The sequence below is a fragment of the Oncorhynchus nerka genome, linkage group LG28 (assembly GCF_034236695.1).
Source record: "Oncorhynchus nerka isolate Pitt River linkage group LG28, Oner_Uvic_2.0, whole genome shotgun sequence".
Lineage (NCBI taxonomy): Eukaryota > Metazoa > Chordata > Actinopteri > Salmoniformes > Salmonidae > Oncorhynchus > Oncorhynchus nerka.
In genome coordinates, this window is record NC_088423.1 from 67,736,477 (window position 1) to 67,761,798 (window position 25,322).

Genomic DNA, 25,322 nt, shown 5'->3' on the forward strand with positions numbered 1-25,322 from the left:
CCCGATCTTGTGGAAGGTCGGCCATCTTCTGTTCTCCAGCTTTAGCTTGCATCCGCCTGCAAAAGACACAGCTCTTAAGGATCTTCCTTGCTAAAGAGTTGGCACAGGGTATCCAATATCGCTGGCGAAGTCTAGAAAGCATGTGACCTCTCCCAGAGTGGCCAACCTGCTCATGGATGTGTAGTAAGATCAGTCTAGAGACGTAGGAGTCTTTGGGCAGGATCATAGGATTCTTTAGTTCCGTAGGCATAGCAGCTTTGCTTAACCTTCCTCCTACTCTCAGAATGCCATCGTCAATAATTGGATCAAGCTTACAGATTGAGCCACTTCTCTTGGCACATTGTTTTCCTTTCACAACTAGTGCAATTTCTTGTTTAAAGTGCTGTCGTTGTTCAAATCGAATGATGACCTTTTCTGCTTCATCTAGGTCATCCACAGAAAGACTTTCTTTTCCAAACGTCAGTTTGAACTTGTCAATTTGTTCCTTCAGTGAGTTTGTCAGACTCTGAGCTGATCTTGGATCGGTTTGAGAGAGAATTTTCCTTTTCTGGCTTAACTGTAGAAGACGTTTCTTCAGTTTCAGCATCCAGGCAACTGCTTTCTTCAAGCTGTTCCATGTTGAATAGTACTCAATCAGTTTGCTGGTTGGACTCTTTTCTTCCACACTTGTATGGTTTACGATTACGTCTTTTCTCACCTCTGGATCGTCCGGAGGGATGGAGCTAAGCTCCTCGGGGACTTTCGGCCATTGAGTTTCTGGTTTCTCCAGGAATTCTGGTCCTTTGCGCCATCTCTTTGAGTTCAGGAACATTTCAACGTATAATCCTCTTGAGGCATCATCGGCTGGGTTGTGTTTTGAGTTCAAATACCTCCACTGTTTTGCTTTCGATAGGTCACGGATCATAGCAACCCTATTAGCCACAAAGGTATGGAATCTCTTGGTATCATTGCGGATGTATTTTAGCACAGACTGGCTGTCCGTCCAAAAAGTTGACTCCTCAAGTTCAATCTGGAGCTCCAACCTTAACATCCTGTCCACTCGCACTGCCAATGTTGATGCAGCAAGTTCCAGTCTGGGGATTGTCATCTGCTTGAGTGGAGTCACCCTTGATTTCCACAGTATGAATGCAATGTGAACCTTTTCCATACCGTTTGTGAACCTAAGGTAACTTGCCATGCCATAACCTTGTTCACTTGCATCACCGAAGTGATGCAGCTGTGCAGTCTTGACCAAAGTTCTCAGGCATCATACACCTGTCTATCTGGAATCTGGAGAGCTGGTCCAGCTCTGAGAGCCATCTCTGCCATGAAATAGAGTGTTCTTCAGGGATGACTTCGTCCCATCCACACTTTAGCTTGCAGAGCACTTGAAGAATTTGCTTTGCCTTTAATACAAATGGGGCGAGGAAACCTAATGGATCATAAATAGAGCTGACAGTTGAGAGAATACCTCTTCTTGTAAGGGGTCTGTTCTTGACAGTGACTCGGAAGGTAAATGCATCACTTTCAATGTTCCATCGGATTCCAAGTGCTCTTTCAACAGGCAGCTTTTCTCTGTCCAGGTCCAGTTCTTTTATCTGCTTGGCTTTGTGTTCATCAGGGATAGAAGCCAGCACAGTGCGGCTGTTGCTGACCCACTTGGTCAATTTGAACCCACCCTGAGAGCACACATCCCTGAGGTTTTTTGTGAGAGCTATGGCTTGTTCTTCTGTGGCCACTGACTTGAGGCAGTCATCAACATAGAAGTTGGACTTGACTGTTTGAATTACCTCTTCATCGTACCTCTCACAGTTGTCTTCTGCAGTCTTTCGCAGTGCAACGTTTGCACAACTTGGAGAGGATATAGCACCGAAAAGATGTACCGTCATTCTGTACTCCTCCAATCTTTTGTTAGTATCACCATCCGGCCACCATAGGAATCGCAGGAAGTCTAAGTAATCTTCATGGACACGTACTTGATGGAACATTCCTTCGATGTCTGCCATCATGGCAATGTGCTCTTGCCGAAATCTTAGCAAGACTCCTATAAGCGTGTTTGCCAGGTCAGGGCCTTGAAGGAGTTCACTGTTAAGAGATGTACCTTTATAGGATGATGAACAGTCAAACACTACTCGTATCGTTCCTTTGCGCTTATGGTGAACACCATGGTGTGGTATGTACCATACCTTGCCTTTCTCTCGGAGGAGCTGTTCTTGTGGTATCTTCTCGGCGTAACTTTTTGTTATCATCTCTTCCATGAAGCCTTTGTACTCTGCAGCGTAACCTTTGTCCTTCTTGAACTTCCTGATAATATTTAGAGCCCGCTGCTTTGCCATGTCACGATTGTTTGGCAGGACTACATCTGTTTTGCGAAAGGGCAACGGTAAGTAGTAGTGATGGTCTTTGAGGGTTATGGAGCTTGATACGATCTCCATAAACCTACGATCCTCAGCTGACATCTCACTTTTCTCTTCATACCCTCTCTCAGGGAAGTCATGGTTGTACTGATTTACAAGAAGAACCCCCAGGTCGGCAATTGAGATACGATTGGCCATCACTGTAGGATGCCCAGATTCTTCTGCCATGGTACAATTGTTAAGAGGACCGTTCATCACCCATCCAAAGAGGGTTTTCACTGCATACGGTCCATTGCCTTGACTATTTATGATTTTCCAGGGTTCCATTGCCTTTGGAGCATTTACGCCAATCAGGAGTTCGACGTCGGCGTCAATTTCCTTCAACTGAACTTCTTTCAGGTATGGCCACCTTTTGAGATCTTTCTGAGTGGGAATGTTCTCTCTTGTCACTGGGATCTTATTTTGGGTGTAGACCTTTGGTAATGCAAGAAATGTGTCACCTTCCACATTGCCAATCTCTAATCCAGATATCTCAAAACTCTTGGTAGGACTCTCCTGCCCCATTGAAATTCTGCTACGCACAGTCTCACTGCCTTTAGCTTGCAACTGCCTCATGAGTCTCTCCGTACAAAATGTTGCTGAGCTACCAGAATCGAGAAATGCATAGGTTAACGTAGACTTGCTTCCATTTGCCATCTTTACTTGAACTGGCACAATCGCAAGTGCACAATCTGTACCGGCCCCGGTATCTTCACCAGCTTCCAGTGAAACAAGAGCACTGCTGACAGTCTCCTCCCGCTTTACTGCTACGCCCCTCGTATCTGCCTTCAGAGATCTAAATCTCTCTCTTCCTTCAATGTGCAGGATAGTGGGGTGCGTTCTTTGACATTTCTGACAGGTCATCCTTCTTTTACATTCTTTGCTTAAGTGTCCTCTCATCAAACAGCCAAAACAAAGGGCTTTTGATCTCAGAAACCCAACCTTGGCTTCGTGTGGCTGTGCCTTCACCTGTTGGCAGTCGACCAGGAAATGCTCACCAGCGCAAAATACACATGAGACACTGGGAGCATCAGAAGGGTAGGCACCTGGTTTCTTGATTTTGAATGTTTGTTCTTTTAGAGGTTTTTCCGAGTCACAATCTGCCAATACATCTACTGCAGTGGCAAAGCTGCTTCCCCTACTCTTGGATTTGAACTGCTGTTTAAAGTCAGCTTCTGTTTTGGTTTTAAAAAACTTTTTGTGGGTCAGGGGATCTTGGATATCTCCGTACAACGGATCCTGCAGTATTTTGGCCTGTTTTTCCATGAACGTCACAAGGTCACTGAACTGGGCCCTCGGGTGGTTTCTCTCTAAAATATCACATGCCGTAGACCTCCATTTTTCCCTTAGTTTGTAGGGAAGTTTTGACATGATCAACTTTATGTTGGAGGGAAGATTAAGCTCTTCCATGTTCTGTAGGTCTTGCATAGCGTTACAGCATCCTCTAAGAGAGTGCATAGCCACCCAGTCCCTTTCCATCATCCGGTTTGATGTTTATCCAGTTCCAAGCTTTTTCCATGTAAGCAGTGGTGACTTTGATTTCATTGCCAAAGTGTTCCTTTAACAACCTCTTAGCCTCTGTATAGCCTCTTCTGGCTTCCATATGCAGACAACTACGGACCAGATCCTTGGGCTGACCAGAGGTGTACTGTTCCAGGTAATAGAGCCTATCCTGGTGACTGCTTGTCTTATCTTCTATTCCATGCTCAAATGCACGCATAAATGGCCTAAAGTTTAGAGGATCACCGTCAAACATAGGTATCTCCCTAACAGGGAGTGTGGCCTGTTTGTGCTGTAGTATAAGGAGGTCAGCAATTTCATTCTGCCTTTGCATGACAGTAGAGAGGTTATCATGGCTGGTATTATGGCTGATACCCGCAGTGTTGATTCTGTGTTGATTGCTAGACCTTGATGTTGGCTGCTGAAGGGTGTGATTTATGACTTTTTTCTGAATAGGTTTTGATGGCTTTGTGGTCGGTTGTTGTAAAACTCTTTGTTGTGGGGTCTTTGGAACTGCACCTAATGCAGCAAACTCAACAGGTGATGGTTCAGGTTCCTTATAGACCTCGGGTTCCTGGTTCTCATAATAAGAGTTCATTCCATCTTCTTGGCTTAGAAAATGAGCTGCCACAGAATGGGATTGAGAAGTTGACTCAACACTCTCCAGAACCTTCAGTTTGGCATTATATGCTGCTATGTCCGTTTCCAGTGCCATTTTTTCCATCCTAACATTCAGTTGAGCTTTCTGTTGTTCCAGTTGAGCTTTCTGTTGTTCCAGTTGAGCTTTCTGTTGTTCCAGTTGAGCTTTCTCCAGTTCCAATGCATGCTTGTCCTGTAATGATGCTTGGCGAGCTAGTAGAGCTGCTCGTTCTGCCTCAGCTTTTAGGCGTGCAGAGGACACTGAGGAAGCAGTTTTAGAAGACTTTGTTTTACTTGATGTTTTTGACACATTGGAAATGCTGTCGTGTGGTTCAATGAGCGTTTGTGGCTCGATTTCAGCTTTTTTCCATATTTCCACCTCTTTCAGGAAATGTTCATAAGTTCTCATTCTTGGTTGATAATAGTTAATGCTCTCCTGTTCGTGTTCCTCCTCTGTGACCAGCTCTAGCACAGAATCATGAGCATTCTTAAAGTCATTGAGAACAGCATGAAATGCTTCAAGATTCTCATCCACAGTTTCAATGTTTCCTCCATCAACAAGAAGGGCTTTTATTTCATTCATTTTGCGTGTACACACTCCAAGTTTGCCTCTCCGGGCTGCATAGAGTGAATTTAGATGCTCCTCTGCCCTCTCCAGTGGAGTCTTATTTGGGATTTCATCCTCCATCATTCACTTTTAGTGCACTCAATTTACAATGACACAGTTGTTGGTTTTTGATTGTTAAACGTAATGCCCCTTTAGACCTCCTTTAATGCTTTAAAACACAGTCCTCCATTTCAGCATATTTGATCCATTTTGAATTGAACATGTGCAAGTTCGGCATTTTAGATGCGTTTTAAACATTTCATCCCATTATAAGTTGTCCCTTTAATGAAGTTTAAACACGCAGTATCTTTAGATCCTTAGATTGCATTCGTTGCGTTGATGCAGTGCATTTCCACGTTAGGTCAAATATTAGACATAAGATTAGGCTACATTGTGCGTAGGATCTCAGTGTTTCCCAAACTTAAACTTCTTAATTGTTTTCACAGCGCGGTCTTTTGAATTCCATTCCCAAGTTTATCAAACATTCCAATTAAAAGCACATTTGCGCTTCCATAATATGCATGATCAAATGATCGCATTGAACTGGGCAGCTCATTCATTCGCAGTGGTTTACTCACGGCTGGCGAATTCTAGGAGTTCAAATCCTTCCAAGGGAGCTGTCCTTACGATCCGAATGCAATTACAAATAGAACAATATCCAGCGCGTGTCCGAACCGGAGATTTCCTTCCGATAGTAATCCTTCACAGAGTTTTTTGACTTGATTGTAGTGGCTTCCTTTCGTCTTTACCATAGCCACTGCCCAAGCCTGAAGCGGGTTGTTTGGTACGCATACAGTCCACACTCAAGTTTTCCAAACGGCCAAACATTCAATGACATCCAGGGATATGGTGCAACAAAAATGTTTATTCTTCTTATATCTAACAAATAAATGATTCTCCAATCAACTTAAAGCATAGAATACTTTATATGGAAAATACATATTATGACCTGTCTGTATGGTCAAAAAACTATACCGCTCCCGCATCTAGCAAGGACTCTCCCTCCCGAAGGCCCAACTTCCTGCCTTTATCCTAACACACTTACCACAATACAATGAATAGGCAAGAGGGGGGGCCAAAAACTAAGTTACACTAACAACAAATGAATATATCTCAATCAGGTAAATATAAATCATAAAGGTACGTACCTAATATTTCATCATTTACATTCATATTTAATATATTTACACAAATATACATGGAGCTCCATATGTTCGGTCTTTTATACAAATATGTCCAAATCGGCTCTAACATAGCCCTTCGTACATCAGCTGATATCTCAAAGTGCTGTACAGAAACCCAGCCTAAAACCCCAAACGGCAAGCAATGCAGGTGTAGAAGCACGGTGGCTAGGAAAAACTCCCTAGAAAGGCCAAAACCTAGGAAGAAACCTAGAGGAAGCAGGCTATGAGGGGTGTGCCGGATGGAGATTATAACAGAACATGGCCAAGATGTTCAAATGTTCATAAATGACCAGCATGGTCAAATAATAATAATCACAGGCAGAACAGTTGAAACTGGAGCAGCAGCACGGCCAGGTGGACTGGGGACAGCAAGGAGTCATCATGCCAGGTAGTCCTAGGGCTCAGGTCCTCTGAGAGAGAGAAAGAAAGAGAGAATTAGAGAGAGCATACTTAAATTCACACAGGACACCGGATAGGACAGGAGAAGTACTCCAGATATAACAAACTGACCCTCGCCCCCCGACACATAAACTACTGCAGCATAAGAGACTAGAGGGGTCAGGAGACACTGTGGCCCCATCTGATGATACCCCCGGACAGGGCCAAACAGGAAGGATATAACCCCACCCACTTTGCCAAAGCACAGCCCCCACACCACTAGAGGGATATCTTCAACCACCAACTTACCATCCTGAGACAAGGCCGAGTATAGGCCACAAAGATCTCCGCCACGGCACAACCCAAGGGGGGGTGCCAACCCAGACAGGAAGATCACATCAGTGACTCAACCCACTCAAGTGACGCACCCCTCCCAGGGACGGCATGAAAGAGCACCAGTAAGCCAGTGACTCAGCCCCTGTAATAGGGTTAGAGGCAGAGAATCCCAGTGGAAAGAGAGGAACCGGCCAGGCAGAGACAGCAAGGGCGGTTCGTTGCTCCAGAGCCTTTCCGTTCACCTTCACACTCCTGGGCCAGACTACACTCAATCATATGACCCACTGAAGAGATGAGTCTTCAGTAAAGACTTAAAGGTTGAGACTGAGTTTGCGTCTCTCACATGGGTAGGCAGACCATTCCATAAAAATGGCGCTCTATAGGAGAAAGCTCTGCCTCCAGCTGTTTGCTTAGAAATTCTAGGGACAATTAAGAGGCCTGCGTCTTGTGACCGTAGCGTACGTGTATTTGTATTTGCCTAAGGTGTATGTGAACTTCCGACTTCAACTGTAGGTCATGGATGGCAGGAAGCTTGGCCCCAGTGAAGTACTGGGCCGTGCGCACAACCCTCTGTAGCACCTTACGGTTGGATGCCGAGCAGTTGCCATACCAGGCGGTGATGCAGCCGGTCAGGATACTCTCGATGGTGCAACTGTAGAACTTTTTGAGGATCTGGGGACCCATGCCAAATCTTTTCAGTGTCCTGAGGGAGAATAGGCATTGTCGTGCCCTCTTCACGACTGTCTTGGTGTGTTTGGACCATGATAGACCGTGCCTTTAGTAATAAATTAATACTGCCCCATTCAACTGAGTATATTATGTGTATTAGTGATTCATTCCAAAGCTGTACTATACTGTAGGCTAGGAACTGGACATGAATTCACTTTTCAATTTCATTTTTCTCTTTATCCCAAGATTTGGACGCACTCCCAAACACTGGCCTAATCCTCCATCAAATATGATTAAACTGAGTGTATCCTTTCTGAGTCCCAAGCACACGTTTTCATTCCCCACAAAAAAGCTAAGCAAACATCAAAGCAGAAGTGTTTATTTATAGTTTGACCAAGCCTCTTTTCTTCTAAAACTATTTTGCTGCGTTTGCCCTTGGTACCATGGGCTCAATGTCTCCAGCATGTTACGACCCACTCAGGGCAGCTGCTCAAACCCCAGATGGCTGACAGGAAAGACCCGATTTAAACATGCGACTGCAGTGACTGTGTGTGTGTGTGTGTGTGTGTGTGTGTGTGTGTGTGTGTGTGCGTGCGATTGCGTGCGTGCGATTGCGTGATGCAAGTGACAAAGATGGAGTAACCAACAAAAAGCTTGAAAATAGAGAATAGCAAGAGTGAGACATACTGAGTAAGAAAGGGAGCGATGAACAGATCAAAACATAGCTGGAGACAGGGAGGAAGTATCTGTTGCCTGCCACTGTGATTTCCCATTCATTCTCTGATCCTGCTCCCAAATGCTCATTCAGATACACACACATTCATTTTCTTGACAGTCAAGGCCACTGTCCTCACTAATGTTTTTCTTCCTTTTTCCTCCTTTTGTCTTGAGTAATTTTGAGGCCATCTGTAGCATACATTGTGCCCAGTGGCAGCAGCCTGAGAGGTGGTGGGGGGTCCTGCCCAGGGCTCTGTGTGTTATTGTTGCCTAGTGGTCAGTGGTGTCGGGGGGCCGGGTTGTAGCAGGCTGCTGTTCACTGTGTGTTAGTGTGGGTGTGCGTGTCTAGGCCATACTCACCGTGTGTGTGTGAGAGAGAGAGGTACAGGACAACAGATGTGTGTACATATTGCTGAGATGATGATGGACCTCAGCTTTTACAACGGACACTTCCTCTCTATGTAACGATGATGAGCGCAATGAACCAATAGCACGTGTGCTAATAACCCTGTACAGCCATAACACCTCAATGTTTCTCCTGTGTTCTCTCTCTGGCTCATCTGCATGGTGGGGATCCAGCTGGCAGTAGCAGGCACCGATCAAACCTTCCGTGTTAGATGGTCCCCAGTGCCTCTCCCTCAGGGGCCGAGTGCGCTCTGTTTTCAGCACCGTGGAGCAGAGCTGTCGTCAGGCAGACTTTGAAGAGCGCCGGCGTTCTGTACTGATAGGTAACAGAAAGACCCCCTTCAGAGGGGCAGAGGGCTTCACGGTCACAAAACCACACCGTAACCTCAATGGTATAGGAGGTTACTATTATTATTATGTTAGTTTCAGCTCTTATCTTTGACGAGCCTCCTCATCTGTACCGTCTGGGTCCTTTCCGTATTATCTTACTCTGCAGACATTGAACGGTATTCATGATACCGGTTGGCTCGCTGTCCATCCGGGAGATTAGCAGGTGCTGCAATACCAACGGTTGGCTGTCAAGCACTGGAGGGGGAAAAAACGCTGAAGACCTACCTCAACTGTGTATCTGGCAGGAAGATGTGGGTCTTAGCCAAGACATTTCAGTTTGTTAGTTGTGTCCTTCAGGGAATTAATTAAAACCATTGTACTCAAACCTACTTTCCTCTGAAAGGTTAATTCAACCTTTTCATTCTCCCTTCAGGCACCCAGTAACGAGTTGGCCACTCTGTCAACCATGTTGGTGTTAAGGTTGGAAAAAAAGCTGTTGAATACAAATACAATTAATCAGTGAAGTGTCTAGCACATCAATGAAGGAGCGATGCGTTTGAGGTTGCAGATCTAGACTGAGGGTAAAGCATGAGGGCTTTGTGGTGTGGCTGGGGTCTATCTCAGGGGTAACCTGACCCATGAAAACAAAGGGTTGCCGTGGTGACTGGAAGGGGGAAGGCGTGTCAGGATCCTGGCGGCAGTGCCAGGAGGAGGGTTGGGCTGGGTGCTTGTCAAGGCCTGTCCTCTCCCTGTCTCCCTTTCTATCTCTCTCTTTCTCTCTCTTTCTTTCTCTCTCTCTCTCTCTTTCACTCTCTCACTCTCTCTGCAGTATGTGGGAGGCTGGGGAGAGAACACACTGAATCTCAATAAAACTGAGAGATGGAGCCTTCCCTTTTCTCGCTCAGCACAGACGCAATGGCTTTCTTTCCCCGACCGCTTCTCATTCGCTTGCAGCATAACTATGTGATAACAATACATCACTAGTGATGTAAAACCTAAATTGAACCACAAATTGTTATGGTAGTTTAATGTAACGACACATCCTTTCCCGGATGGATAGAGAAGTGATGAATTAATCCAGCTACAGTTACTGGCACTAAGGAGGTGACTTTACCGTGGCTGTAATCAAGGACGGTGACAGAATAATAATGGCCATGGTGAGTTGGTAAAAGACCTTGAAGTCAGACTGGAGGCTCATTCATTAAGGAAGGAGGAAGGGCTTGTGCACATCGTAAAGCTGTCGGAAGGGAGAGAATAAGAGTTCAGTTTCCCACTTTGAGCACCGACACAAAGCCCAAACTCTGTGTTCGATTTAGTGTCAGGTGGGTGGCTCACAACACTTAGTAGGGATGTAATGATTCCAGTATCGTGATACTCAGGCCCAATGTTGGAAACAAGCATCCTTCTGTTGTCACCCCGAATCACGCTTATTTTCCAAGCTATAACCCACAATATGTTACATGTAGGTTTTTAAAGGACCGAAGAGTTTAGTCTGCTTTGTGTTATCCTTTTTGTCATGGAAAATCAGGTATCGTGGTATCGCCATATGACGACCTTAGCACTTAGATTGGACATATTTTCAGAACCTCCTGAAGATTGAAATGTGCAGTCTGGTGTGGTGTAGCGAGAACAAAAGACAACTTTTGAGAGGAAACAGTCTGTCCTGTGAAAAAAAACATTATGGTCTTATTTCTCTGAAGTGTAGACTGTGCTGAGTGCCCTTTACCAAAGCAGCCTTTTAATACAAAGTACAATTTTACCCAGGAAGTGGCAAGCAGCAGGTAGCCAGGACTTCATCTTTAAAAGCCAAAGATTCCTTCCACTTCACTTTGTTCTCTCTGTGAGAGCTCCAAGGCCCTTGTCACTCTGCCCATGAAAAGTTTCTTACTTCCTTTCAAGAAGACATTGAAATGAATCAGACCTAAAGCCATCCGTTGTGAGTGATACTGATAAAGAAAAGTGCATATTAATCCAGAGCAGACCAGGGCATTACAAACACACAGCTAGCCCAGATACTTAACCCGCCCAGTGTGGACTATTGGCCTCAGACAAATGAACTTACTCCAGAGGAACTTCTCCCTGAATTTCTCATTTTTCCAGCTGACTACGTTTCGTGACTTTAATTTAATCTTTAATGACTCTGGCATGCTTGATAAAGCAAGCCATTAAAATGTGTTGTAAAGGCGTTGGCTCACCACTGTCCAACAGAAGAAGGGGCACAGACCCACTCGTGCTGCTCTCTACTCTCCTCTCCGCTTTACATTTAGAGGACCAATAGCATCTAGAAATACCCATGTAACTGATTTTTCAAAACCGATTTGTTGCAGTTAAATACCATGATGATGTTTGCCATCCCATCCCCATGACATACTACTTTAATGATAATGAGCTTATTAGTGATGGCATCAATATAGGGTACAATTTATATTCCAAGAAAATTGTGACTACGATGTGACATGGCGATTGACTATGCTCCGCTGCTCTGAATTCCAGTAGTAAAATCCATATGGCAGTACTTATCAGCCAACGATATGCTAGAGAGTTACTGTTGCTAGCGTTGTAAAGCACCCTGGAAAAACACTGTGGGCTCTGCTCTGTTCGGCTCCACCATTGTTTAAGCCGGTTGTTTGCTTTGCTGGAATAAACACAATGGGCAGCACTTAGGGCTTGAGGTACAGCCATTAGTATTCCTCAGGCCTCTGCTCCTCACACAGAGGGATGTGGTGGTCCCTGCCTTACTGAATGCCTCCCTGCCTCGCTTCCGTCTCCTCTGCCCTAAGGCACAGGAATCGGCAGGGACCCAGTCCAAGTCCCCTCACTCGTGAGCGACGGAGAAGAGGTAAATGGAGGCATTTGTCAGCCAAACAAGGAAGGCGTCACAGACTATTTTGAAGCTGTAGCTTCAGTAAGTCTCTTCATATGAGGAAGCCAGTGAGTGCTCTTCCCCAGATATACATTCAGTAAGTCTCTTCATATGAAGCCAGTGAGTGCTCTTCCACAGATATACATTCAGTAAGTCTCTTCATATGAAGCCAGTGAGTGCTCTTCCACAGATATACATTCAGTAAGTCTCTTCATATGAGGAAGACAGTGAGTGCTCTTCCACAGATATGCATTCAGTAAGTCTCTTCATATGAAGAAGCCAGTGAGTGCTCTTCCACAGATATACATTCAGTAAGTCTCTTCATATGAGGAAGCCAGTGAGTGCTCTTCCACAGATATACATTCAGTAAGTCTCTTCATATGAGAAAGCCAGTGAGTGCTCTTCCCCAGCTGATTCTCTTTTAGTCACTCTATTGAGATGTGGCATGGAGTCTGAGCGCAGAGCGAACCGGGCTCTGCAGGAGAGGGATCATCTCACGGGGACCAATACATCCCCCTGCTTATCCTGCTCTCCCTTGTTCAGTTCTCTGGTCATTACCACTTGATTGGCCTATTTGCGTCCTTCATTCACTTTCAGGACTGTGTCCATTCTCTTTTAGTCGTCTTGGTACTGGTAGCTTATACTGTACCAGGGATAAGAGGTTCACAGTGGAATGGTGGTGCAGGGACTGATAATGACTGTATGGGTCCATGTATTAATTATTATATTATGACTGAATCTCTGTGTGCTATGCTTCAACCTTGATGGGCCAGTGGCAGGGTGAAATGAGTGTGTCTCAGTTTGTACCATCACCATGCCCTGAGGCTGCTGCAGTCATCATGCAGGTCCACCTCTGCACTGGGACCTCAGCTGGTTCACACTAATGACAGCTTTCTCTCTATCGCCTGCAGGAAGTTGTGTGCCTGACTGTAACTCAAGGGCCAGACAAAGGGCTCTAAATTTAACAAACCCCCACACGCACACACACACAAGGGCTGCTGAAGAGGAAGACAAATCTTCCCTCAATACACCAACCTTGCTTCCTGTGTATGTACAGTATATATGGGAATATTCCACAGACTTAATTATAGTCTATTATAAATGTGTTTATTGATATCAGTCAATCCAAGATTTCACCTGGAGTGAAAATATTTCAAGGAAAACCATTTAAACAATGTTCATAGTAAAGAAGTAAAACAATAACCATGGATGCTAACTGTAATGATGGTGCAGGGAAATGCAGGGAACATACAGTTTGTATTAGATATCTGTCTGTAGATGCTCTCTGGGGATAATTGGCCTTCAAGAAGTTTTCACCCAATCAGGTGCTGTGTGGAACCTATTGTTTTAGTCATATCTTCTACCCAAACATATACAGTTCCAGTCAAAAGTTTGGACACACCTACTCATTCAATGGTTTTTCTTTATTTTTACTATTTTCTACATTGTAGTATAGTAGTGAAGACATCACAACTATGAAATAACATATATGGAATCATGTAGTAACCAAAAAAGTGTTATAAACAGATCAAAATATAATTTTGATTTTAGATTCTTCAAAGTAGCCACCATTTGCCTTGATGACAGCTTTGCACGCGCTTGGCATTCTCTCAACCAGCTTCACCTGGAATGCTTTTTCAACAGTCTTGAAAAAGTTCCCACATATGCTGAGCACTTGTTTGCTGCTTTTCCTTCAATCTGCGGTCCAACTCATCCCAAACCATCTCAATTGGGTTGAGGTCGGTTGATTGTGGAGGCCAGGTCATCTGATGCAGCACTCCATCACTCTCATCCTTGGTAAAATAGCCCTTACACAGCCTGGAGGTGTGTTTGGTTAATTTTCCTGTTGAAAAACAAATGATAGTCCAACTAAGCGCAAACCAGATGGGATGGTGTATCGCTGCAGAATGCTGTGGTCGCCATGCTGGTTAATTGTGCCTTGCATTCTAAATAAATCACAGACTGTGTCACCAGCAAAGCACTCCTACACCATCACACCTCCTCCTCCATGCTTCACGGTGGGAACCACACATGTGGAGATCATCCGTTCACCTACTCTGCGTCTCACAAAGACACGGCGGTTGGAACCGAAAATCTCAAATTTGTACTCATCAGACAGATTTCCACTGGTCTAATGTCCAATGCTTGTGTTTCTTGGCCCAAGCAAGTCTCTTCTTCTTATTGGTGTCCTTTTGAGTTTGAGTTTATTTTATTTTTTACAGGGACAGTGCACATGAATCAACGTTTCAGTAAAAGTGCCGGTTTTAGCCAGACGGCCAATTTTCAACCGCAGTCCCTAGGAAGGTTATTAAAAACAATTACAATATAGACAATAGCAACATAGGACAAGTAAGACATAGCATACAGACAGAGCAATATAGGACAAGCAAGACGTAACATACAGACATAGCAACATAGAACAAAAAGCAGCAAGACAAAATTCATAAAGGCAACAAAGTGTTTCCACACCTCACAAGCTATAGACTACAGACATGGAAAGCGGCAACACACAGCTAGGGACCATGTTCACAAATCTGATTGACCTTTAGCCATGTCTTCAAGCATTTTGTGAAAGTGTGATATGTGGTGCAGTTATGTGTGTCTGATGGCAGTGTATTCCAGACATGGGAAGCTCTCACAGAGAAAACGGATTTACTAAAGGTGTTTTTCCTTAGGGGAACTATACAGTCACTTCTCATGGCAGACCTTGTGGATCTGCTGCCATATGTTTGGGTTTTCTGTTTAACAAAAATACTGAGTGGAGGGGGATCCAGGCCATTTAGGATCTTGAATACAAGACATGTATTGCACATCGGTGTATTGCACAAGATTTTCCCAACTCATCAACTCAATGCTTTCTAAGGATGTGACAATGATGATGGCTGTTGGGCTTCCTATCAAGCACTTTGAGAGCCTGTTTGTAGACAGACTGAATAGGTCTTAATGTTGTACAGCAAGCTTGGGCCTAACTAGTCAAGCAGTATGTTAAGTGGGGGGAGTATAATAGATTTGAAGTACAGTTTTGCTACCTCTGTAGTCAAACAATTTCGTATAAATCGGAAATTAGCTAGGTTGAATTTGGTTATTTGAATGACCTTTTTCACATGCTTTTTAAAAGAGAGGTTGGAATCCAGTATGATGCCAAGGTACTTAAAATCAGATACCACCTGGAGCTTCTCCCCTGACACACAGACATCTGGCTCAGTAGCATCTGTTGCCCTCTTTGTGAAGAACATGCAGACAGTTTTTTTCCCATTGAGATGCAAACACGAGTCACTGAGCCACTTTGTAACCTGGACCATTACAGTAGTGAGTTCTTGTGCAGCTTGTTGTTTGCTCTTTGCATGCACATATATCACTGTATCATCTGCATACATTTGAACTTCAGACCCAGTACAGACAGAAGGCAGATCATTAATGTACAGGCTGAACAGGAGGGACCCCAGTATTGACCCTTGGGGCACGCACACATCATAGCTAAGAGTGGGCGACAGCTCATTGCTCACTCTGACACACCGAGTTCTGCCTTCAAGGTATGATTTCATCCATCTCAAGGCATCGGGGGAAAAGTTGATCTTGAACCATTTTGTGATGAGAATCTCATGGTTAACAGTGTCAAAAGCCTTCCTTAGGTCCAGAAACACAGCCCCAACAACCCCCCCTTTTGTCCATCTTGGACTTCACATTTTCCAGAAGAAAGCAGTTGGCCGTTTCTGTGGAGTGTTTCGCTCTGAAGCCAAACTGCATGGAGTGTAATGTGAAGGGGCTGTTGTTGAGGTGGGCAATCAGTTGTTATGCTACATACTTTTCAACAACCTTTGATACCACAGGTAGTATACTAATGGGCCTGTAGTTACTCACGTCAGCAGGGTCGCCTGATTTAAAGATGGCCGTTATTATGGCCGACTTCCATACCCTTGGAAACACCCCGAGACCAATAGATGTGTTGGTGACCTTAGTAATGAGGCCAATGAGTGACTCTTTGTAGTTTTTAAGAAAGGTAGAGTCCAGCCCAAACACATCTTTGGCTTTAGAGTTCTTTAGTGAGCTAATCACCTTGTGCACCTTTGACTCAGAAACCTCCCTTATGATGAAGACAGGTTGAGCATCATTTACTAGCACTGAGCCCAAGAAACCAGTGGAGGGGTTCTGTGTCAGTACACTGACAGAGTCAATAAAGTAGGAATTGAAGGCTATTTCGACCACATCCTGTGTTAGATTGTTATTCATCATGATTTCTAGTCTTTTTGCAGTGTTACTATGGTCTTTCCCTGTTAACTTTTTTAGATTCTCCCAGATCAGTTTAGAATTTCCTTTTGTTTCACCAATTATGCTAATAAAAACGTTTGCCTTGGCCTGTCTTTCTTTCATCACCTTATTTCTCAACATGGTAAACCTACGTCTGTCATGCTCTAATTTGGATCTTAGGGCTATTTTTAGAGCATAATCTCATTCTTTCATCAATTTCCAGATTTCTCCATTTAACCAAGGAAGAGTGCTCTTTTGGCCAGGTTTGGATTTGATTTTCTTTAGGAAGCCATTTATTGTAGTCTGGATTGTGGATAGAAAAACCTGACTATCAGCTTCCACGTCTGTATAGGACGAGATCATTCCAGTTAATTCCCTTAATTGCGTTTTCAAAATAGCTTAATTCACTCTTAGGTATTCTTAGTTGATCCGGCTTTCTAACAGTAGAGAGGTTAAACCTGCTCTTAGACAGCTTTCTGGCTATAAGTGTCAGATTATGATCCGATAGCCCAGTAACCATATTGAATGATTTAGTCACTCTCACTGGTTTATTACTGAACACCAGATCAATCTGTGTTTTAGAGCAATAAGTCACCCTGGTTGGCCCTTTAACTAGCTGTGTAAGGTCAAAGGTATTAGTGATCCGTTTGAGGGTTTTCCTACAAAACTTGTCTTCATAATTAATGTTAAAATCTCCCATTAAGATGACCTCTTTCCCAAAGTTACATTCCCTAAGCATGTTATTAAACTGATCATAAAACACACTTTTGGTGGAAGGTGGCCTATACATTCCAATAAGGGTAAAAGACATTTGGGGAGAGAGTGTAACGTTCAGGCCAACACATTCTAGTTCATTATCACATGACCACTCAATTTGTTTACATTGGATATGTTCTTTAATGTAAATCATCACACCCCCTCCTCTTCCTTCAATCCTGTCTCTCCTGAAGACATTGTAGCCAATCACAATCCAAAGCAGCATATAGAGAGTTTTTATGGAGCCGTGTCTCTGAGAGGCAGAGGAAGTCAAGGTTGGAGTCTGTGAGTAGATGTTGAATTTGATCACTTTTTGGAATGACACTACGAATGTCCAAGTGCCCCCCTAGTAGTCCCTTGGGCTTAGCTCGTGGGTCCCAGATGACTCGAGAGTGATTGACACATTGAAAAAAGTACAATTTTCTGTGTTTTCTGATGGCTGGGTTTAGGCCGTTTTGTTTAGTTTTGATTAGGGGCAGTTCGGTAGCGCAATTAACTTCTGCACTGGATGCGGGGAACTAATTTAAACAGCTTGCGTACCAGAAGCAGAGTCAGGGATCGCATATAGCGACCTGGGTATGTTTGAAGAGTCTAAATCTATCCTGGAGCTGGGTGAGTCGAGAGAAACCATGGGACCACAGCGGCGATGATCACTTTAGTAGTGGTTTCTTTGTAGCAGTTCGACCATGAATGCCTGATTCATGCAGTCTCCTCTGAACAGTTGATGTTGAGATGTGTCTGTTACTTGAACTCTGAAGCATTTATTTGGGCTGCAATTTCTTAGGCTGATAACTCTAATGAACTTATCCTTTGCAGCAGAGGTAACTCTTTCCTGTGGCGGTCCTCATGAGAGCCAGTTTCATCATAGCACTCGATGGTTTTTGTAACTGCACAAAGCTCTTGACTGATCTTAAAGTAATGATGGACTGTCATTTCTCTTTGCTTATTTGAGCTGTTCTTGCCATAATATGGACTTGGTCTTTTACCAAATAGGGCTATATTCTGTACCCCTACCTTGCCACAACACAACTGATTGGCTCAAATGCATTAAGACGGAAAGAAATTCTGCAAATAAACTTTTAACAAGGCACACCTGTTAATTGAAATGCATTCCAGGTGACTACCTCATGAAGCTGGTTGAGAGAATGCCAAGAGTGTGCAACGCTGTCAAGGCAAATGGTGGCTACTTTGAAAGTACACAGGCATGGAGGTGCAGTAAATCCTCAGCAAATTGTATTATATCTCTCTGCCTGTTAAGTTGAAATCATGCATCATAGCACTGCAGTCTGATGTGTTGGTGATCTAAAGAAATGCATGTGCCTAGGAACAGAGCAACTTTTAACAAGGCACACCAAACGTAATGAAAGGAGTAATGATGCACCTACTCATTTAAGACTCAGGAGCAATTTCCCCCATTTTATGATCCATTTTTATCTTTGTTATTTTGCTCAAATCGTACAGTATGTAACATATTTTTGTAGGTGCACAAACACCTGTTTCTTTGTGCTGTAAAAGAGAGTGTGGGGGGAGGGGTGCTGGGAATGAGACAATATCTCTCTGCAGTGCACCACAGAGGATGGGTTAATAGATAGTTCACTGTGTTCTGTGCTCACACTGGCTTCTATAAGGACAAGGGGCACTGTACTACTATGGCTGACCTCTGTAAAAGACCCCCCCCACTCCCTGTTAGTCTCCATCATATAGACCCCCCACCCCCTGTTAGTCTCCATCATATATACCCCCTGTTAGTCTCATCATATATACCCCCCACACCCTGTTAGTCTCCATCATATAGACTGTTTGGTTGTTTAGTTTTGTGCAACTATGAGGCAAAACAGACACCATGTAAACTAGATTTTGACTCCGATGTTTATTGAAAACATACCGATGGGTATCAAGAACAAGATAAAACAACACACTGTCTTCTGCCCCATTTGAAGCGTGCGCATTGTTTTCGTGACTTGTCAAGTAACCCATCTGTAGACACTTCCATTTCTTTGGGTGTCTGTTTGTCATACTTTACCCTATACAGAACAGTGGTGTGTGAGACTGATCTTAGAACATGATCCTGTCATGTGCGGAGCGGAGTTTTCGACAGTGGATGTGGATCAATAATCGGATAGGTTTTGCAATGTGAGCAAGATGTAGTATCAGTTGAAAGGACCGAGAGCTGCAACGTTCACCGCAGCGATGGAAGCTGAAAGGACAGAGAGCTGCAACGTTCAACGCACCGCAGCGATGGAAGCTGAAAGGACAGAGAGCTGCAACGTTCACCGCAGCGATGGAAGCTGAAAGGACAGAGAGCTGCAATGTTCAACGCACCGCAGCGATGGAAGCTGAAAGGACAGAGAGCTGCAATGTTCAACGCACCGCAGCGATGGAAGCTGAAAGGACAGAGAGCTGCAATGTTCAACGCACCGCAGCGATGGAAGCTGAAAGGACAGAGAGCTGCAATGTTCAACGCACCGCAGCGATGGCTGAAGCTGAAAGGACAGAGGAAGCTGAAAGGACAGAGAGCAATGTGGAAGCTGAAAGGACAGAGAGCTGCAACGTTCAACCGCAGCGATGGAAGCTGAAAGGACAGAGAGCTGCAATGTTCAACTGAAAGGACACTGCAATGTTCAGCGATGGAAGCTGAAAGGACAGAGAGCTGCAATGTTCAAGCGATGGAAGCTGAAAGGACAGAGAGCTGCAATGTTCAACGCAGCGATGGAAGCTGAAAGGACAGAGAGCTGCAATGTTCAACGCACCGCAGCGATGGAAGCTGAAAGGAAGAGGCTGCAATGTTCAGAGAGGAAGCTGAAAGGACAACTGCAATGTCAACGCACCGCAGCGATGGAAGCTGAAAGGACAGAGAGCTGCAACGTTCAACGCACTGAAAGGATAGAGAGCTGCGCAGCGATGGAAGCTGAAAGGACAGAGAGCTGCAACGTTCAACGCACCGATGGAAGCTGAAAGGACAGAGAGCTGCAACGTGGAAAAAGCTGAAAGGACAGAGAGCTGCAACGTTCAACGCACCGCAGCGATGGAAGCTGAAAGGACAGAGAGCTGCAACGTTCAACGCACCGCAGCGATGGAAAGCTGAAAGGACAGAGACAACACACTGCAGCTTGTTTGGAAAGGAAGTGATTAAAGCCATCCTATTGGGGTTTACAAAGGAGGCGTTTTATATATCTAATCAAACAAGCGCTAAAGTACAATTACTAGCGTGATTAGGGCCAATTAGTTGGGATCCATTTCACTGTTGTTGCCTGCAATACGAAATAGGGTCTGCCAATGCCACTGTCTCTCTGTTAACACCAGTTTTGTTTTCATTTTGTCGGTGATGTACGTCCAGCAAACTATAGGCTCATTTATATATATCCTGTAGAATACAAACATAATTGTTTCCTTGTCGTCAAGTTAAGTGTTAGAATGGTTGTGCTGCTGTGAAAGAAACGGATCAACCTCCTTCACAAGTAGATCCAGCAAGTCATTAAGAAAAGCATGGGCATGGACAGTAGTTGTGTTACACAAAGATACTGCATACGCTCGAATATCACGAGGGAACAGCCATAGAGAAGCCACTTTGATATTCCTCTCTTGACATACATATAAGAATGTCCTAATTATAGGAAGCACAAGGGGGAAAACTTCTCTATTGTACTGTCGTGCTGTTTTTATGAGCTTTCCAGCCATTCCTCACTGTGATGCTCATAGTCACTATTCTAATGAAGGCTGCTTGTTTAAAAAGGACCAACAGTGATTTTGTACCAGGGTTTAGTCATCAGGCCTGTCACATATTTTACTGCAATCAGATGATAGAGAATTGGGACTTGGACACAATAGGCATGTGGCACTGGCTGGTGTCAGGATTCACATTGACATGGTGATGTGTCGTTCAGGGGAGGACATCTTTGTGAGAGTAGATGTCAATGGGAAAATCAATTCATTTTGAATTAGGGGTGTACCAGGGGACAGAATACAAATTGCCCTGAACAGGTAGGACATATTTCTAATGTATTTGTTGTGATAGGTCGTCATTCACATGGTAATGTATTCAAATTCAATAAAAGCTGTCAAAAGTCTGTAATTCATACGGCTCAGCCCAAACAAAACAGAATTTGGGAAAGCTATTTGGGGACTGGGAGGATTGAATGGTTCACACCTCAGAAATTCTATTGAGAGGTAGGTAGACACGCAGACACACTGCACATACAAAATAGATCCAGGCAGAATACATTGAAGGAGAGGAAAAATATACACACTCAGTCAACAGATTTATCCAGGGGTCCTGTGGTGGATTTATTCAGAACCAAACAAAGAGGAGGTGAAAGGTCATTGGTACCCATAGGAGGCAGTTACTCTTAGCTACCAGTAATTGCCCATTGGGAGTGGCAAGGCGGGCGGGGCTGGGCTGGCTGCTAGAGCATGCTGGGAAGAATAGGGGGAGCAGGGAGGAGGAGGAGAGCAGCTGGTGGGGGATGGGGTAAGGCAGGGCTATATGCCTGTATCACTACACGCCTGGCCCTCTTCAACACTACTGCTCAGGACCAGAGACAGAGGTAGGACATATTTATTATTATTTTTATTTAACTAGGCAAGTCAGTGAAGAACAAATTCTTATTTACAATGACTGTCAAACCCGGACGACGCTGAGCCAATTGTGCGCCACCCTATGGGTCTCCCAATCACGTCCGGATGTGATACAGCGTGGATTTGAACCAGGGACTGTAGTGACGCCTCTTGCACTGAGATGCAGGTGCCTTAGACCGCTGCGCCACTCGGGTGCCTAAAGTTAAATATAGTTCCTCCACATTATTTTAGCTCTTTATGAGTCTCTGCCAGTCAGATATCTATAGAATGTGTCGTTATCACATTTCTTATTGTACCCACTATAACGAACGCTGGATTGAATGGGGAGTCATGTGTTCTGTATATGTGTTTGAACTTGCTCTCCCCATAGACTTTCCAGTGAACAGCCTCTTTGTCTAGCAACAGCATCAGCAGTATTGCTCCGAGTCAGTCACCTGAATGGATGGCCATAATGTGGGTTGTGACTGTGAATGTGTGCTTCTGGAGCGATATCATGTCCACCCCCTAGACACAGCCTCCTGACGGACAGGGAGATGGGGAGAGGGCCGGAGTGGGGGTAATTAGCCGTTGCAATCACCTGTGATGGAAAGCGTAATTATAGGCTGTGAGAGAGAGAAGAGGGGAAAGGAACAACAAAAGCCCCTCAGAGAGCAGCCAGTTGTTAGTGGCAACTGGTGGAGATGAGACCGGTGGAAGGAACATAGAGGAGAGAAAGTGGGACACCAGGTCACTCTTTAAATCGCAGTATTGTATTACACATCTAATGTTTTGTGCCGGCACTCGTCTTCACAGCCGTGTGTGTGTGTGTGTCCTCTATTAATGGCTTCTCACGTGATTTATACCATCCCTTCGCTGTTTAATAGCTTTTTAATGAGATTGTTGAATTTGTTTAGGGCCCTACGTGCAGAAGCACCAGAAATACCCCAACGTAATCTCTCCCCGCTCGCCTCGTGGACGCAACCTAACAATGATTCGAGCTATCTGAATTAGGAGAATGATCCCAATCTCCCAGGCGAGCCATTCTCCACCCTGCGGTGTGCAGATCAATACCAGTCCAGATACTCTGGGAGACTGAACATCTCGCCAGTCTCTCCCGATCCTAGGAGTGAATATTCACAGGCCTCTGTGTAGAGATGACCTCCATTTTGACTATTGATTGTATGACTGTCAAAGTCCAATTAGCTTAAGGTAAAGGCAGGCTCCCTCTTTGTTTCATTCTCTTGCCTCAGACGTTTGTCCACAGGCCAAACACAACTCAATGCAAAGCGCTGTATTGAGCAGAGTTCTGTATTGTGTCAAGCCTAATGCAGTAGTGCTAAGTAAGCACTTAATTGTGGGTGTGGGTAAGCTACTCGAGAACCTGTCTGCCTCCAATAGCAGTAATTGATCAGGTCTTTCAGTGGTGAAGAGATCGCAGGTTGAGCGAAAGAGAGAGCGGCATTTGTGTTCAGCAGGGGAATCAATGTGCATCAACCATTTGTAAAGGCATGGATGCTATATGTTAGGAGGAGTTAGATCTAACTTAGACCTAACTTAGAGGTATGCACAGACTCTTTGTTTTGTCAGACTAGTTCTCCTGATCTTTACCACAGTGAGGTGCCCATGATGGTTGTTTGGAGCGGTGTTCCCATACTGAGATCAATTGCTCCTACAATGCTAGCTGTAATATGCTGGGGACTCCTGGGGCTAGATGTGGTTTCACATGAGGTGTGTATGTGGTTAAACGCTTTCATATTGCAGATAGATTGTGGCTTCCATCATTGTAATTGTCTCCATCATTTACAATCCCCCATAAACTGTATATCGTTTTTGTAAATACATACAGTACCAGTCAAAAGCTTGGACACACCTACTCATTCAAGGGTTTTTCTTTATTTGTACTATTTTCTACATTGTAGAATAATAGTGAAGACATCAAAACTTTGAAATAACACATATGGAATCATGTAGTAACCAAAGAAGTGTTAAATCGAAATATATTTTATATTTGAGATTCTTCACAGTAGCCACCCTTTGCCTTGATGACAGCTTTGCACTCTTGGCATTCTCTCAACCAGCTTCATGAGGAATGGTTTTCCATCATTCTTGAAGACGTTCCCACATATGCTGAGCACTTGTTGGCCTCTTTTCCTTCACTCTGCGGTCCAACTCATCCCAAACTATCTCATTTGGGGCGGCAGGGTAGCCTAGTGGTGAGAGCGTTGGACTAGTGACCGAAAGGGTGCAAGTTCGAATCCCCGAGCTGACAAGGTACAAATCTGTCGTTCTGCCCCTGAACAGGCAGTTAACCCACTGTTCCTAGGCCGTCATTGAAAATAAGAATTTGTTCTTAACTGACTTGCCTAGTAAAATAAAGGTAAAATTTAAATAAATAAAAATTTGGCTTGAGGTTGGGTGATCGTGGATGGCAGGTCATCTGATGCAGCACTCCATCACGCTCCTTCTTGGTCAAATAGCCCTTACACAGCCTGGAGGTGTTTTGGGTCATTGTCCTGTTGAAAAACAAATGCTAGTCCCACTAAGCACAAACCAGATGGGATGGTGTAGCGCTGCAGAATGCTGTGGTAGCCATGCTGGTTAAGTGTGCCTTGAATTCTAATAAATCACCAACAGTGTCACCAGCAAAGCACCCCCACACCATCACACCTCCTTTTCTATGCTTCACAGGGGGAACCACGCATGCGGAGATCATCTGTTCACATACTCTCCAACCGTCTCACAAAGACACGGAACCAAAAATCTCAAATTTGGACTCATCAGACCAAAGGATAGATTTTCACCTGTCTAATGTCCATTGCTCGCATTTCTTGGCCCAAGCAAGTCTCTTGTTATTATTGGTGTCCTTTAGTAGTAGTTTCTTTGCAGCAATTTGACCATGAAGCCCTGAACAGTTGATGTTGAGATGTGTCTGTTACTTGAACTTTGTGAAGCATTTATTTGGGCTGCAATCTGAGGTGCAGTTAACTTTATTGAACTTATCTTCTGCAGCAGAGGTAACTCTGGATCTTCCTTTCATGTGGACGTCCTCATGCGGGCCAGTTTCATCATAGCGCTTGATGGTTTTTGCGAGTGCACTTGAAGTAACTGTAAATGTTCTTGAAATGTTCCGTATTGACTGACCTTCGTGTCTTAAAGTAATGATGGACTGTTGTTTCTCTTTGCTTATTTGAGTTGTTCTTGCCATAATATGGACCTATTTGATAAAATACCATCTTCTTTGTACCACCCCTACCATGTCACGTCACAACACAATGGCTCAAATGCATTAAGAAGGAAATAAATTCCACAAATGAACTTTTAAGGCACACCTGTTATTTGAAATGCATTCCAGGTGACTACCTCATGAAGCTGGTTGAGAGAATGCCAAGCTTGTGTAAAGCTGTCAAGGCAAAGGGCTACTAGATGGCTACTTTGAAAAATCTCAAATATATTTAGATTTTTGTAACACTTTTTGGGTTACAACATGATTCCATGTGTTATTTCATAGTTTTGATGTCTTCACTTATATTCTACAATGGTCTTAAAAATTAATATTTTACAATAGTTATCTTTTGATTTGTTTTTAGTCCCATCCTTCAGCTACCCTCAACCCCTCCCATCTATCTCTGAACACCATCCAGTTTTGATTTCTATTTGCCATATATTTTCAACTGTGCTGTGGTGTTTCACAAAAGTTCTGAAACGTTCTATTCTCATCGTTTCTACAGATTGTAAGTTAAAGATAAACATTTTTGCTAAGA

General features: G+C 44.1%; 1 protein-coding gene across 2 annotated transcripts in view; it reads left to right on the forward strand.

Moving 5' to 3' along the window:
• LOC115113579 (amyloid-beta A4 precursor protein-binding family A member 2-like) overlaps positions 1 to 25,322 on the forward strand; it is an 86,291-nt gene that overhangs the window by 33,177 nt on the left and 27,792 nt on the right. The gene's annotated exons all lie outside the window — the stretch shown is intronic.